Raw genomic sequence first — 14,247 nt, forward strand, 5'->3', positions numbered from 1 at the left:
ATCGTTTGTGTGGTGCTTTTATGTTCAACGATCCACTTACTACCTGTCCTGTGTTTTTTAAAAGCTCATATTCCAGATATGCCCTCTGATGCTCTAATGAATTAACTTTGATTTTGCTCCAGTGAGCTCTTGATTGGAATGAGTACTGCATGTGTGTGTGTGTGATCTGATGATTTGTGTTTTTGCAGGAGCTGTTTAGGGATATAAAGGCACCTGAGTGAGTCAGATTTCAGATACAGAGGGTCCCCACATGTAGTGACCGGTGAAGTTCAGGTGAGATCCATTCATCAATGTGCACCCTAAAGAACTCAAAGAATGACATGGTCACCGATGACCGCTTGTTAATGTTAATTTGTTAACTTGCCTATTTTGCCAACATAATCAATACTATACTTTGTAATTTGCTGTTTAAATGCTTGTCTGTTGTGAGTGTTTCTCAGGACCTCCACATGCTCTTAAATGGAGTATTAGCAGATCCTCTGCATATCTTCTGAAGCCCTCCTTGTGTGGAGACGTGAGACTTATTCTTGCTCCTATGTGCTCTTCTCTGCACTTCATGTTCTCTTAAACCTTTTCTTTTGCACCTCACACTGTTTTAACCATAATATTATGTAAAGAAACTTTTATTTTGGATGCAGTTAATCATGATTTATTGTTTATATGAATTGACTTGATTTATTGCATTGCCTGTTGTACTTCCTAATTTATGTATCAAAGATGATTATTGATGCGTGTGTGTGCGTGTGCGTGTGTGTGTGTGTGTGTGACAAAGAAGCTAGCTTAATTAAACTAATTGTTTAAAAAAAAAAGCATGAATTGACCGTGCTTTCATTTTTTAATTATCCTTTGTCTGTCTATTGGTACAATGGCCAATTGTATGTCACAGGTCGGGGCGGGCCAATCTGTCTGCACCCCCCCCCTGAGACCCGTACCACCCTTGGGGAGTCGAACAGAGCAAGGAGGACCGACGACAAGATTTGGGTAAAACAATATTTTTATTGAAGATAAAATTAACTAGGGGGGAATGCAGGGTCTGGGTGCTCTGATGGCAACTTCACTGGGACTCAGTCAGGTGATCATGAAGCTTGCTGCAGGAGGGTTTCAGGTTGGAGGTGCTCACTACAAGACCGTCAGGTGAGTATACAGACACTTATTCCTCCTGAAGGGCGGTTGGACACAGAGCTTGTGGCGTGAGTTCCAGGCTGGAGGTCTTCACTGTAAACCAGTCAGGTGAGTATACAATCACGGCGTCCTCTCCCCTCGAAAGGGTTAGCAGACACAGAGCTTACAGCAGGGGTCTCCACTGCAAAGCAGTCAGGTGAGTATACAGGCTTGTAATCCTTGTAAAGTTTTGTAAATCTTGTAAAGGTTTCTGTTTGTAGCTCAGTCGAATTGATTGTAGTATCGCTACTAATTTACTTTTCATCTGATATAATGCCGAACACATCAGATGCGTGTCTAATGTTACCTCTGAGTGCAGGTGAGGACACATTCGAGCTGTTCTCGGTGAAGCAGGAGCTGGAATACATGGAGAAACCGATCCGTGGTCTGCCGGAGAAGCAAGCCGAGCTGCTGGATCGGCGGTCAGCGCTTGAAACATCACACGCCGATGCTCACAAATGAGTGGTTAGTTACTCTTTGACTCTGACTTCGTCTACTCCATGCATTTCTCTGCCCAGCAGGACGCGATCATGTCTGGCTTCATTCACTCCGGCACCGACACAACACCATGGACCATGGCTCACACAGCAGAAGACACGAGCCAGGACCAGAGCTAGAACCTCTCTGCCGCCCCTCCAGGTCTTTGAGATCTCGACCCGGAACCGCTTCTCCCCTCTTCGCGAGTCGGAACGCGACGCCACCGTGATCATCGGCACGTCCATGGTCTGTCATGTCTGTGCTACCTCAGGTAAGGATAAGGTGCGCACTCACTGCTTTCCTGGTGCTCATGTTCTTGATGTTGCTGCACAGGTTCCCGAGATCCTGAACGGTGATGAGTGTGTTGAAGCTGTTGTGCTGAACGTGTGAGCGAACAACATCAGGCTGAGGTTCTGAAGGTCCACAGGAGCTTGATCGAGACGGTACGCAACACATCGCCTGAAGCAACGATCATGGTGTCTGGGCCGCTTTCCACGTACAGACAAGGACAGGAAAGGTTCAGTAGATTATTTGCACACGCCTAATAAATAGTAAGTCAAAGTCCAAATCACAGTCTTTGTTGTCCAAACTTAATTGATATGCTTAGTGTGGAACATTATATTGAAACTGTGAAGACACGAGCCAGGACCAGAGCAAGAACCTCTCCGCCGCCCCTCCCGGTCTTGGAGATCTCGACCCGGAACCGCTTCTCCCCTCTTGGTGAATCGGAACGCGACGCCACCGTGATCATGGGCACGTCCATGGTCCGTCATGTCTGGGCTACCTCAGGTAAGGATAAGGTGCGCACTCACTGCTTTCCTGGTGCTCATGTTCTTGATGTTGCTGCACAGGTTCCCGAGATCCTGAACGGTGATGAGCGCGTCAGAGCTGTTGTGCTGAATGTTTGAGCGAACGACATCAGGCTGAGGTTCTGAAGAAGGACTACAGGAGCCTGATCGAGACGGTACGCAACACATCGCCTGAAGCAACGAGCCTTGCACATCGAACCCTTTTTGTGTCTTCTTTAAATAATCTTTTCTAGATTTTTTTTTTCCGACTAAGTTTCACTAGTCGTCTTCTAATTGATTTATCTTTAAAAAAGAAAATATATTTCTAATCCTTAAGCATATTCATGCACATGCTATTTAGTAGGCGCTTAACTGTTCAATTACTGGCCAGAATTGAACAGTTAAAGCCTCACGCTGGGCGCCATGTTTTACGGTGTGCTTTAAACTTAACACCTTTTAACCTTATTTATTATCCTCAGGTTAGGTCGAGTAAGTCAAATCTGCCCTAAATCATAAGCATTTGAATGGTATTTACAATTGTTCAGATGACTTCTCTGTGGTCAGTTCTTGCTTAAGGTTTATTAACACTGTTAGACGATTACTTGTGATTAGCATTAGTTATTTATTAATGTAAATATTCCAGAAATAAAAATTAGGCTCAAACTTAAATTCTTTATGCTCCAAAACTCTGGAATCTACTCCTGTGTAAGGGAAATCATTATGGACATCAAGTATGCTAATTATTTCCCATCTGTTTTCTGCTGTTATCTCGGGACGCTTGTCCTGAGAAAAATGGCGTTTGTCAACTTCAGTTTGTCGGAGCTGCTGTACTGCACGTGGGAGTGAACGACATCAGGCTGAGGTTCTGAAGAAGTTCTACAGGATCCTGATCGAGACGGTACGCAACACATCGCCTGAAGCAACGATCATTGTGTCTGGGCCGCTTCCCACGTACAGACAAGGACAGGAAAGGTTCAGTAGATTATTTGCACACGCCTAATAAATAGTAAGTCAAAGTCCAAATCACAGTCTTTGTTGTCCAAACTTAATTGATATGCTTAGTGTGGAACATTATATTGAAACTGTGTCTGTTCCTCGTTTAGCGACGCCTGTGGAGAGACGACTCGACGCCTGTGAGCTGCTGGATCGGCGGTCAGCGCTTGAAACATCACACGCCGATGCTCACAAGTCAGTGGTTAGTTACTCTTTGACTCTGACTTCGTCTACTCCATGCGTTTCTCTGCCCAGGAGCACGCGATCATCTCTGGCTTCATTCACTCCGGCACCGACACAACACCATGGATCACACAGCGGAAGACACGAGCTAGAACCTCTCCGCCGCCCCTTCTGGTCTTCGAGATCTTGACCCGCAACCACTTCTCCCCTCTTCGCGAGTCGGAACGCGACGCCACCGTGATCATCGGCACATCCATGTTCCGTCATGTCTGTGCTACCTCAGGTAAGGATAAGGTGCGCACTCACTGCTTTCCTGGTGCTCATGTTCTTGGTGTTGCTGCACAGGTTCCCGAGATCCTGAACAGCGATGAGTGCGTCGGAGCTTTTGTGCTGAACGTGGGAGCGAACGACATCAGGCTGAGGTTCTGAAGAAGGACTACAGGAGCCTGATCGAGACGGTACGCAACACATAGCCTGAAGCAACGATCGTGTCTGGACGGCCTCCCACGTACAGACATGACTAGTAAGTCAAAGTCAATCACAGTCTTTGTTGTCCAAACTTAATTGATACGCTTTGTGTGGAACATTATATTGAAACTGTGTCTATTCCTCGTTTAGTGACGCCTGTGGAGAGACGACTCGACGCCTGTGGAGAGACGACTCTGCCTGTGAGCTGCTGGATTGGCGGCCAGCGCTTGAAACATCACACGCTGATGCTCACAAGTCAGTGGTTGGTTACTCTTTGACTCTGACTTCGTCTACTCCATGCGTTTCTCTGCCCAGGAGGACGCGATCATCTCTGGCTTCATTCAGTCCGGCACCGACACAACACCCTGGATCACACAGCGGAAGACACGAGCCAGGACCAGAGCTAGAATCTCTCCGCCACCCGGAACTGCTTCTCCCCTCTCTGCGAGTCGGAACGCGACACCACCGTGATCATGGGCACGTCCATGGTCCGTCATGTCTGTGCTACCTCAGGTAAGGATAAGGTGCGCACTCACTGCTTTCCTGGTGCTCATGTTCTTGATGTTGCTGCACAGGTTCCCGAGATCCTGAACGGTGATGAGCGCGTCGCAGCTGTTGTGCTGAACGTGGGAGCGAACAACATCAGGCTGAGGTTCTGAAGGACTACAGGAGCCTGATCGAGACGGTACGCAACACATCGCCTGAAGCAACGAGCCTTGCACATCTAACCCTTTCTGGATCTTCTTTTAATCTTTTCTAGATTTTTTTTTTTCGACTAAGTTTCACTAGTCGTCTTCTAATTGATTTATCTTTAAAAAAGAAAATAAATTTCTAATCCTTAAGCACATCCACGCACACGCTATTTAGCTGGCGCTTAACTGTTCAATTACTGGCCAGAATTGAACAGTTAAAGCCCCACGCTGGGCGCCATGTTTTACGGTGTGCTTTAATCTTAACACCTTTTAACCTTATTTATTATCCTCAGGTTAGGTCGAGTAAGTCAAATCTGCCCTAAATCATAAGCATCCGATTGGTATTTACAATTGTTCAGATGACTTCTCTGTGGTCAGCTTTTGCTTAAGGTTTATTAACACTGCTAGACGATTACTTGTAATTAACATTAGTTATTTATTAATGTAAATATTCCAGAAAGAAAAGTTAGGCTCAAACTTAAATTCTTTATGCTCAAACTCTAGAATCTACTCCTGTGTAAGGGAAATCATTATGGACATCAGCTATGCTAATTATTTCCCATCTGTTTTCTGCTGTTATCTCGGGACGCTTGTCCCGAGAAAAATGGCGTTCGTCAACTTCAGTTTGTCGGAGCTGCTGTACTGCACGTGGGAGTGAATGACATCAAGCTGAGGTTCTGAAGTTCTACAGGAGCCTGATCGAGACGGTACGCAACACATTGCCTGAAGCTACGATCGTGTCTGGACCGCTTCCCACTTACAGACATGACTAGTAAGTCAAAGTCCAAATCAGTTTTTGTTGTCCAAACTTAATTGATTTGCTTAGTGTGGAACATTATATTAAAACTGTGTCTGTTCCTCGTTTAGCTACGCCTGTGGAGAGACGACTCGACGCCTGTGGGCTGCTGGATTGGCGGTCAGCGCTTCAAATATCACACTCCGATGCTCACAAGTCAGTGGTTAGTTACTCCTTGACTCTGACTTTGTCTACTCCATGCGTTTCTCTGCCCAGGAGGACGCGATCATCTTTGGCTTCATTCACTGTGGCACGACACAACACCATGGATCACACAGCGGAAGGCACGAGCCAAGACCAGAGCTAGAACCTCTCCGCCACCCCTCCCGGTCTTGGAGATCTCGACCCGGAACCGCTTCGCCCCTCTTCGCGAGTCGGAACGCGACGACCCTGTGATCATCGGCACATCCATGGTCCGTCATGTCCGTGCTGCCTCAGGTAAGGGTAAGGTGCGCACTCACTGCTTTCCTTGTGCTCATGTTCTTGATATTGCTGCACAGGTTCCCGAGATCCTGAACGGTGATTAGCGCGTCGCAGCTGTTGTGCTGAACGTGGGAGTGAACGACATCAGGCTGAGGTTCTGAAGAAGGACTACAGGAGCCTGATCGAGACGGTACGCAATACATCGCCTAAAGCAACGAGCCTTGCACATCTAACCCTTTCTGGGTCTTCTTTAAATAATCTTTTCCAGATTTTTTTTTTCGACTAAGTTTCATTAGTCGTCTTCTAATTGATTTATCTTTAAAAAAGAAAATAAATTTCTAATCCTTAAGCATATCCATGCACACGCTATTTAGTAGGCGCTTAACTGTTCAATTACTGGCCAGAATTGAACAGTTAAAGCCCCACGCTGGGCGCCATGTTTTACAGTGTCCGCTTTAAACTTAACACCTTTTAACCTTATTTATTATCCTCAGGTTAGGTCGAGTAAGTCAAATCTGCCCTAAATCATAAGCATTCGAATGGTATTTACAATTGTTCAGATGACTTCTCTGTGGTCAGTTCTTGCTTAAGGTTTATTAACACTGTTAGACGATTACTTGTAATTAGCATTAGTTATTTATTAATGTAAATATTCCAGAAATAAAAGTTAGTCTCAAATTTAAATTCTTTATGCTCAAACTCTGGAATCTACACCTGTGTAAGGGAAATCATTATGGACATCAGCTATGCTAATTATTTCCCATCTGTTTTCTGCTGTTATCTCGGGACGCTTGTCCCGAGAAAAATGGCGTTCGTCAACTCCAGTTTGTCGGAGCTGCTGTACTGCACGTGGGAGTGAACGACATCAGGCTGAGGTTCTGAAGAAGTTCTACAGGAGCCTGATCGAGACGGTACCCAACACATCGCCTGAAGCAACGATCATTGTGTCTGGGCCGCTTCCCACGTACAGACAAGGAGAGGAAAGGTTCAGTAGATTATTTGCACACACCTAATAAATAGTAAGTCAAAGTCAAAATCACAGTCTTTATTGTCCAAACTTAATTGATATGCTTGTTGTGGAACATTATCTTGAAACTGTGTCTTCCTCGTTTAGTGACGCCTGTGGAGAGACAACTCTGCCTGTGAGCTGCTGGATCGGCGGTCATCACTTGAAACATCACAAGCCGATGTTCACAAGTCAGTGTTAAGTTACTCTTTGACTCTGACTTCGTCTACTCCATGCGTTTCTCTGCCTAGGAGGACGCGATCATCTCTGGCTTCATTCAGTCGAGCACTGACACAACACCATGGATCACACAGCGGAAGACACGAGCCAGGACCAGAGCAAGAACCTCTCCGTCGCCCCTCCTGGTCTTGGAGATCTCGACCCGGAACCGCTTCTCCCCTCTTCGCGAGTTGGAACGTGACTCCACCGTGATCATGGGCACGTCCATGGTCCGTCATGTCCGTGCTACCTCGGGTAAGGATAAGGTGCGCACTCACTGCTTTCCTGGTGCTCATGTTCTTGGTGTTGCTGCACAGGTTCCTGAGATCCTGAATGGTGATGAGCGCGTCGGAGCTGTTGTGCTGAACGTGGGAGCGAACGACATCAGGCTGAGGTTCTAAAGGACTACAGGAGCCTGATCGAGATGGTACGCAACACATCGCCTGACGCAACGATCATCGTGTCTGAACCGCTTCCCTCTTACAGACAAGGACAGGAAAGGTTCAGTAGATTATTTGCACTAATTGAATTATTAATGTCATTGTGTAATGAACAGAAACTGCTCTTTGTAAATAATTGGAATCTGTTCTGGGAGAGACCTAGGCTCTATTATGCTTCACCTCAGCAGAATCGGAGCGGCTGTTCTGTCTGACATCTCCAAGACGTTAAACACCTAATGACTAGTAAGTCAAAGTCGCTCCTTTGAAAGGAATGTTTCTCCTGGTTCCATCTCTTGGACTGATGTCTCTGCCTGTCAGGCTATCTTTTGCCATCTTTGTACAAAAGTCATGCTGGATTTTTCCTGGGCTTTTGCTGTTATAGCTTAGCCTCTTTGGAATAGACTTATTAGACTTTCAATCACCCTTCAACTTATTTCTTATGTGCACATCTAACCCGTTTTGGGTGTTTAACTTAGTCGAAAAAAGATACTAATCTAGAAAAGATTATTTGTCTAGTTGTTTTCTATTTGATGTTTCTTTTTTTTTCCAAAAAAAGAATTTTTTTTTTAATCCTTATGCATATCCACACACATGCTATTTAGAAGGCACTTAACTGTTCAATTACTGGCCAGAATTGAACAGTTAAAGCCCCACGTTGTGCGCCATGTTTTACGGTGTGTGTGCGCTTTAATTTTAACACCTTTAACATTATTACTTTTTATCCTCAGGTTAGGTCGAATAAGTCAAATCTGCCCTGAATCATAAGCATTCGAATGGTACTTACAATTTGTTAAGATGACTTCTCTGTGGTCAGTTCTTGCTTAAGGATTATTAACGACACTGTTAAACAATTGCTTGTAATTAACATTAGTTATTTATTAATGTAAATATTCTAGAAATAAAAGTTAGGCTCAAACTTAAATTATTTACGCTCAAACTCTGGAATATCCTTCCCGATATGGTTTGACGCTCTGACTCGCTGTCAAAGTTTAAAACTAGACTAAAGATGCATCTCTTTAGCCAAGCATTCACATACTGCTTACCTTTTATTCCTCTGTTGAATCAGATCGAATGCTTTTAATACTTTAAAACTTGAAGAGTCTGTAGGTTACTTGTATAGGTTGCATAGTATTTACAATCATTACTTTTCCTGTGTGTATTGCGTGAATGATGGGTGGTTGGGCAGATGTTGTGTTATTGCGGTAGGTGGTATGCCATATGGAACCGTTGCCAATGAAACGCATTACCGCGACAGTGGGGCTCGACAGCCTTAGTCAAACGGGTTGGCACGTATGGTTGGGTTGTGGAGAGTTTGTGAGTGTGTTTTTTTAACATCTACTCCTGTGTAATGGAAATCATTATGAACATCAGCTATGCTAATTATTTCCCATCTGTTTTCTGCTGTTATCTCGGGACGCTTTTCCCGAGAAAAACGGCGTTCGTCAGCTCCAGTTTGTATCCAGCCTCTCATGGAGACTTCAGATGTCCCAACACCTGCAATGAGAAGACTAAATGCCTGTGAAGAGACGACTCAACACCTGTGAAAGATGACTCGACGCCTGTGGAGAGACTACTCAATGCTGGCGATATGTTATGCCCTTAATATTACATGATTATCTAAATGTAATTTTCCATGTACTTTTCTGTAAAGCTGCTTTGAAACAAGTATTGTGAAAGGACTATACAAACAAACTTGAATTCACTTGCAGGGCCAACAGACACAGAGCTTACAGGGGGGGAGCTTCACTGCAAAGCAGACAGGTGAGCATACAGGTATGTAATCCTCTTCTTTAAGTGACAGACAGAGAACTTACGGCTGGAGGTTTCACTGCAAAGCAGTCAGTTAAGCGTTCACTACGTGTCTCTCTTCACAGTGGGCTGCCAGATAAATACACTCAATGGTCTGTGAAGTACAACAATGTTAGCCTCTTCTTATGCAGTCAGAATGTGATGGGAAAACTCCGGTAAGAAGTGGACATCCAGGGGTTTAGGTTTACACTTCACACAGCAAACAGTGCATCACATCCCTTCATCTCAACAATTCAGCACTCAGTGGGAAATACTCATATATGGCCGTCGCCCTTCTTCTGAACTGGCATTCACATCAAGAGGTCCCACAGACACAAGAGAGAAGGATGGAAATTGATTTGGACTACTCATGATCTCTCACAAATGATCTTCTGTCCCATGGTTACCTCCTTCTCATTGAATCAGCCTGCTCTTTCTCCCAACTCACAGCACTGTGCCCGTTCGCCGGCCCCACTTCCTCTTCACCACGGCTCACACTTTCTCTGAGAACACTTCTCCCAAAACAATGCCCTGTTTGGTCTGTACTTCCTCCTTTTATACTCCTCTAATCGCAACGTGTCCCAATCGCGAAGCTTTACTCCCCATGCACAGCTGCCAGCGACGTTTGGCTGATCACCCCATTTTCGGGGATTTTTTGCGCTAACCTGGAACTAGCCCGGTGTTCCTTTTTTTGTGTCCAGCGGGAGGCAATCACGGCGAACATTAGTTCCGCTTTGTTGGGGACAAAGTTGGATTTTGTCACCCCGTGACGTACTTTTTCAAAATTTACAATTTTATATTTGTGCATTTTCCTATCGTTTGCATTTATTTTATTTCTTTCTCTTGTCTTTGCATTTTTGTTCTAAGCCAATTGTTTTTCTAAGCCTGTTGTTTTTTGTTTATGATTTAATGTCTTCCATCCATCTTTTATTTATGCTATTTTAATGTTAGTAATTATGCTGTTCTATGTTCCTGTCCAATTGACTATTTTATGCTGATGGGTTTGACTTGTGTGCATCTTGACTTGTTTGACTTGAGTGGATCTTGACTTGTTTGATTTGTTTGGGTCTTAACTTGTGTTTGACTTGTGTGGATCTTGACTTGTGGGTCTTGACTTGTGTGGATCTTGACTTGTGGGTCTTGACTTGTGTTTGACTTGTGTGGATTCTGACTTGTGTTTGACTTGTGTTGATCTTGACTTGTGTGGGCCTTGACTTGTGTTTGACTTGTGTGGGCCTTGACTTGTGTTGACGTTGACTTGTGTGGATCTTGACTTGTGGGTCTTGACTTGTGTTTGACTTGTGTGGATTCTGACTTGTGTTTGACTTGTGTTGATCTTGACTTGTGTGGGCCTTGACTTGTGTTTGACTTGTGTGGGCCTTGACTTGTGTTGACGTTGACTTGTGTGGATCTTGACTTGTGGGTCTTGACTTGTGTTTGACTTGTGGGTCTTGACTTGTGTTTGACTTGTGTGGATCTTGACTTGTGGGTCTTGACTTGTGTGGGTCTTGAGTTGTTTGACTTGAGTGGATCTTGACTTGTTTGACTTGTGTTGATCCTGACTTGTGTTTGACTTGAGTGGATCTTGACTTGTGGGTCTTGACTTGTTTGACTTGTGTGGGTCTTGACTTGTGTGAATCCTGAATTGTGTTTGACTTGAGTGGATCTTGACTTGTTTGACTTGTGTTGATCTTGACTTGTGTTTGACTTGTGGGTCTTGACTTGTGTTTCACTTGTGTGGATCCTGACTTGTGTTTGACTTGCGGGTCTTGACTTGTGCGGATCCTGACTTGTGTTTGACTTGTGTGGATCCTGACTTGTGTTGATCTTGAGTTTTGTGGGTCTTGACTTGTGTTTGACTTGTGTGGGTCTTGACTTGTATTGTCTCTGTAGCACAGGAGCACTTTTAAAAAAAAGAGAATTTATTAATGTCATGAAATTGATTTGACAACATTTGCTTTTGTATTTATGGCTTGGACACTTTTTTTAAGCCCCTTTGGGTTAGGGTTAGGGTTGAGTACCATTTTTAAGCCCCTTTCCACCCTTCTTAATACTCATTTTGTGTTATGACCATTTTTATGTCTGGTCTATTTGCACTGATGATTGTTTTTTTGGTTTGCTATTCTTTGCATTCATTTAATCTTTTAATACTTCCATACCTCTGTTACCTTTCCCTTTAAACTACTTGTAAATATGCCCTTGTCCTATTTGTTTTAGTTAATTTTAGTTGTATAGTGCTTCTCAAAATAGTTTAAAAATGTCTTTATGCCACTTAATTTTAGCCTTTGTGTTCCTTTTCATCATTTATATTGGTTTGTCCTAGTATCCTCTTCGAATCCCTCATTTAAGTTTGATTGTCAAATGATGGCATTTGTTCATTATTTCTTATGTGTTTTTTTGATCTTGTCTTTAAAATTTTGTATTTTTACACTTTTGTAAAAAGTCCCTATTTTTGTGCCCCTTGCTTCATGCTCCTTTTTTCCCTTTTGTAGAAATGTTAATGTTTTGTATTTATGCTGTTGATTGAATGTATTACATTGACAAATGTAAGGGAATACAACAGGCAATCATTTTCTTCTATACATAAATGTTTTGAAACAAACAAAAAAAAGATATGCATTAACTGTACTGTCATTTTAATGCATTGTAGTTTTAGGTCTTGCATTTTTATGGGCTGAAATTAAATATCTCCAACTTCTTAAATGTTACTGTTCAGAGAGAGACTGTGGGCTTTCTGAGAAGGAACATGGCATTCTTGTATGTACAGTCACTGCAAATCTTCACTACATTAATGCCTTTTATTATTTATACTTGTATAAAGCAAATTACTTGTACAGCTTTATAAAACACAGTCCTGAAACTGCTGCTGTTGTATTTATGCCTTAACCTCATGTATTTAAGATTTTTTTTTTTTATAGTCACAATGGCACTTTTTGTATCGGTGCTTTTTTTTTTTTTTCTCCCATCTTTTGTATTAATTTCATTCCTTTTTCTTGTCTTTCCCTTTTTTTTCCTAAGCCTATTTTTTTTTTTTTGATGTGTTCCATCTTTTATTAATGCTCCAGGTCTTAGTCAATGGGACAGGGCATAAAAAGGCTTTACCCTGTTCTATTTTGTATTGAAAGGAACTGCGTCAAATGGTTTGTCTGTACTTTTTGCATAATTATGCACTTGTTATTCTCTTACTGTCTTTTGTATGTTCGCATTAGTCTCATCATGCCCATTTTCTGCTTTGGTTCATCTCTGTTGTGGTCACTTGTATTTCATGCTGCGATTTCATTCAGCCTGTTTGAATTTTGTTCTTCCCCTGATGGTATGGCTATCGGGTTCATGGGGTACTTGGTTCTCCACATTAACAGAAGTTAATGAAAATGAAGTTTCTTTTTAAGTGTTCAATTGTTGGAATTGGGTGGGTGGGACTTGTAAAGACAAGGGACTCGTCAAAGGACTTGTGGATCTTGACTTGTGTTAGACTGACTTGTCCAGGGTTGATTTCAACCCTTCACCTCATCAATCAACTGCAGGTGCAAATCAAAGTTACTTGAGCTACAATATATAGGGGTGTATCCCACTCACAAAGACAATTTCTTTTTTCAGTTTTTTTGTTTTTATTTATATTGTACTAAATGTAATTTTTGTATTTATGGTTTCGCCTCTTGTTCCATTTAAGATCAATTTTGTCCTTTTATTATCCCTTTCTATTTTATGACCCTTTTGTCTCAAATAACATAAAAAAACAATAAAAATAAAAACCTAAATATACCATAAATGCATTTTTTTTAAATATATTTCTTTCACTGGTTTCTAACATTTTCTGTCTGCTTTTTATGTTCTTGTTTGCCTTTCTTATATGCTATTGTTTTCCTTTCTTGTATTGTAAAGCTTTGTACTGAAGTTGTAAACTTACTTTTTTGTATTTTGTTGCACTTGATGTTGTTTTCATTTTAATTTCTTTGTTTGTTTGTTTTTTTTTTTACTTAGGTTAATAAAAGGCTTTAAACAGAACATGGAAACAAATATGGACCATAAACCGTGTTTCTACTCTTTTATGACTTTACTTGTGCCCATATTGTGTAATTTGGAACACCCCATTTGTGAATCGTAACCTTTTTTTGCATTTTCAAAATTACTTTAAGTTTTTGTGAGGTTTATAATCTGTTTGTTTATTTTGTGTTCCCATTAAACAGCTGGAGGGACCGGCCAACACAGGATAGACAATCCAGTCTGATGTCCTTCACACTCAGCCTTTCATTGATGCTGCTCCTCCCCCCCTCCTCTACCTGTGTCATCTAGTTAATGTGGCCTGTGTTTGTTGGCTACTTTCAGCCCTTTGGTTCATCCTTCATTTTACCCTTTACACCTTGACTCCACCTTTGTGCCAAGCCCCAGACTTATGGCGGAGCTGGTAATCTGAGGCCAAAAACAGGTCGACAGAGTGAAAGTTAGGTTGATGCTCTATCAGGTCCTCCATGGGCAGTTATTGCCCTGCAGTGCAGTGGTCTTGTCTCTGCCCAGGTCCCCATCTCTAATGGCTCCATCTGAGTTGGTTGTCCACCGAGTTGTAACTGGCACATTCACCAAAGGTCCCCCCTATCCTTTTATTGACTTTGTTTTGGCTCTACATCCCATCCTAAAGCAGCTTTGTCCACTTGACTTATTTTTGCTACTTTGTATTGTTTAACCTTGTTTTTTGTATTTCAGCACATTTTAGGCTTTTTATTTTAGGATTTTTTATGCCCTCTATATTTCAATTAGTCTGTCTTTTTTTTTTTCCTTTTGTACAGTATTTTATTTACTAACTTCTATTTAAACT

General features: G+C 42.5%; 1 long non-coding RNA gene across 1 annotated transcript; it reads left to right on the plus strand.

The window, feature by feature from the left end:
• Positions 1-7,606: 7,606 nt before the first annotated feature.
• Positions 7,607-9,617, plus strand: LOC148981526 (uncharacterized). Its single transcript, XR_016168610.1, has 2 exons — positions 7,607-9,269; positions 9,356-9,617. It is a non-coding gene; the product is annotated as an uncharacterized LOC148981526 (long non-coding RNA).
• The last annotated feature ends 4,630 nt before the right edge of the window (positions 9,618-14,247 follow it).

The sequence above is a fragment of the Pimephales promelas genome, chromosome 5, assembly GCF_988280905.1.
Source record: "Pimephales promelas chromosome 5, fPimPro1.hap1.1, whole genome shotgun sequence".
NCBI classification, from domain to species: Eukaryota; Metazoa; Chordata; class Actinopteri; order Cypriniformes; family Leuciscidae; genus Pimephales; species Pimephales promelas.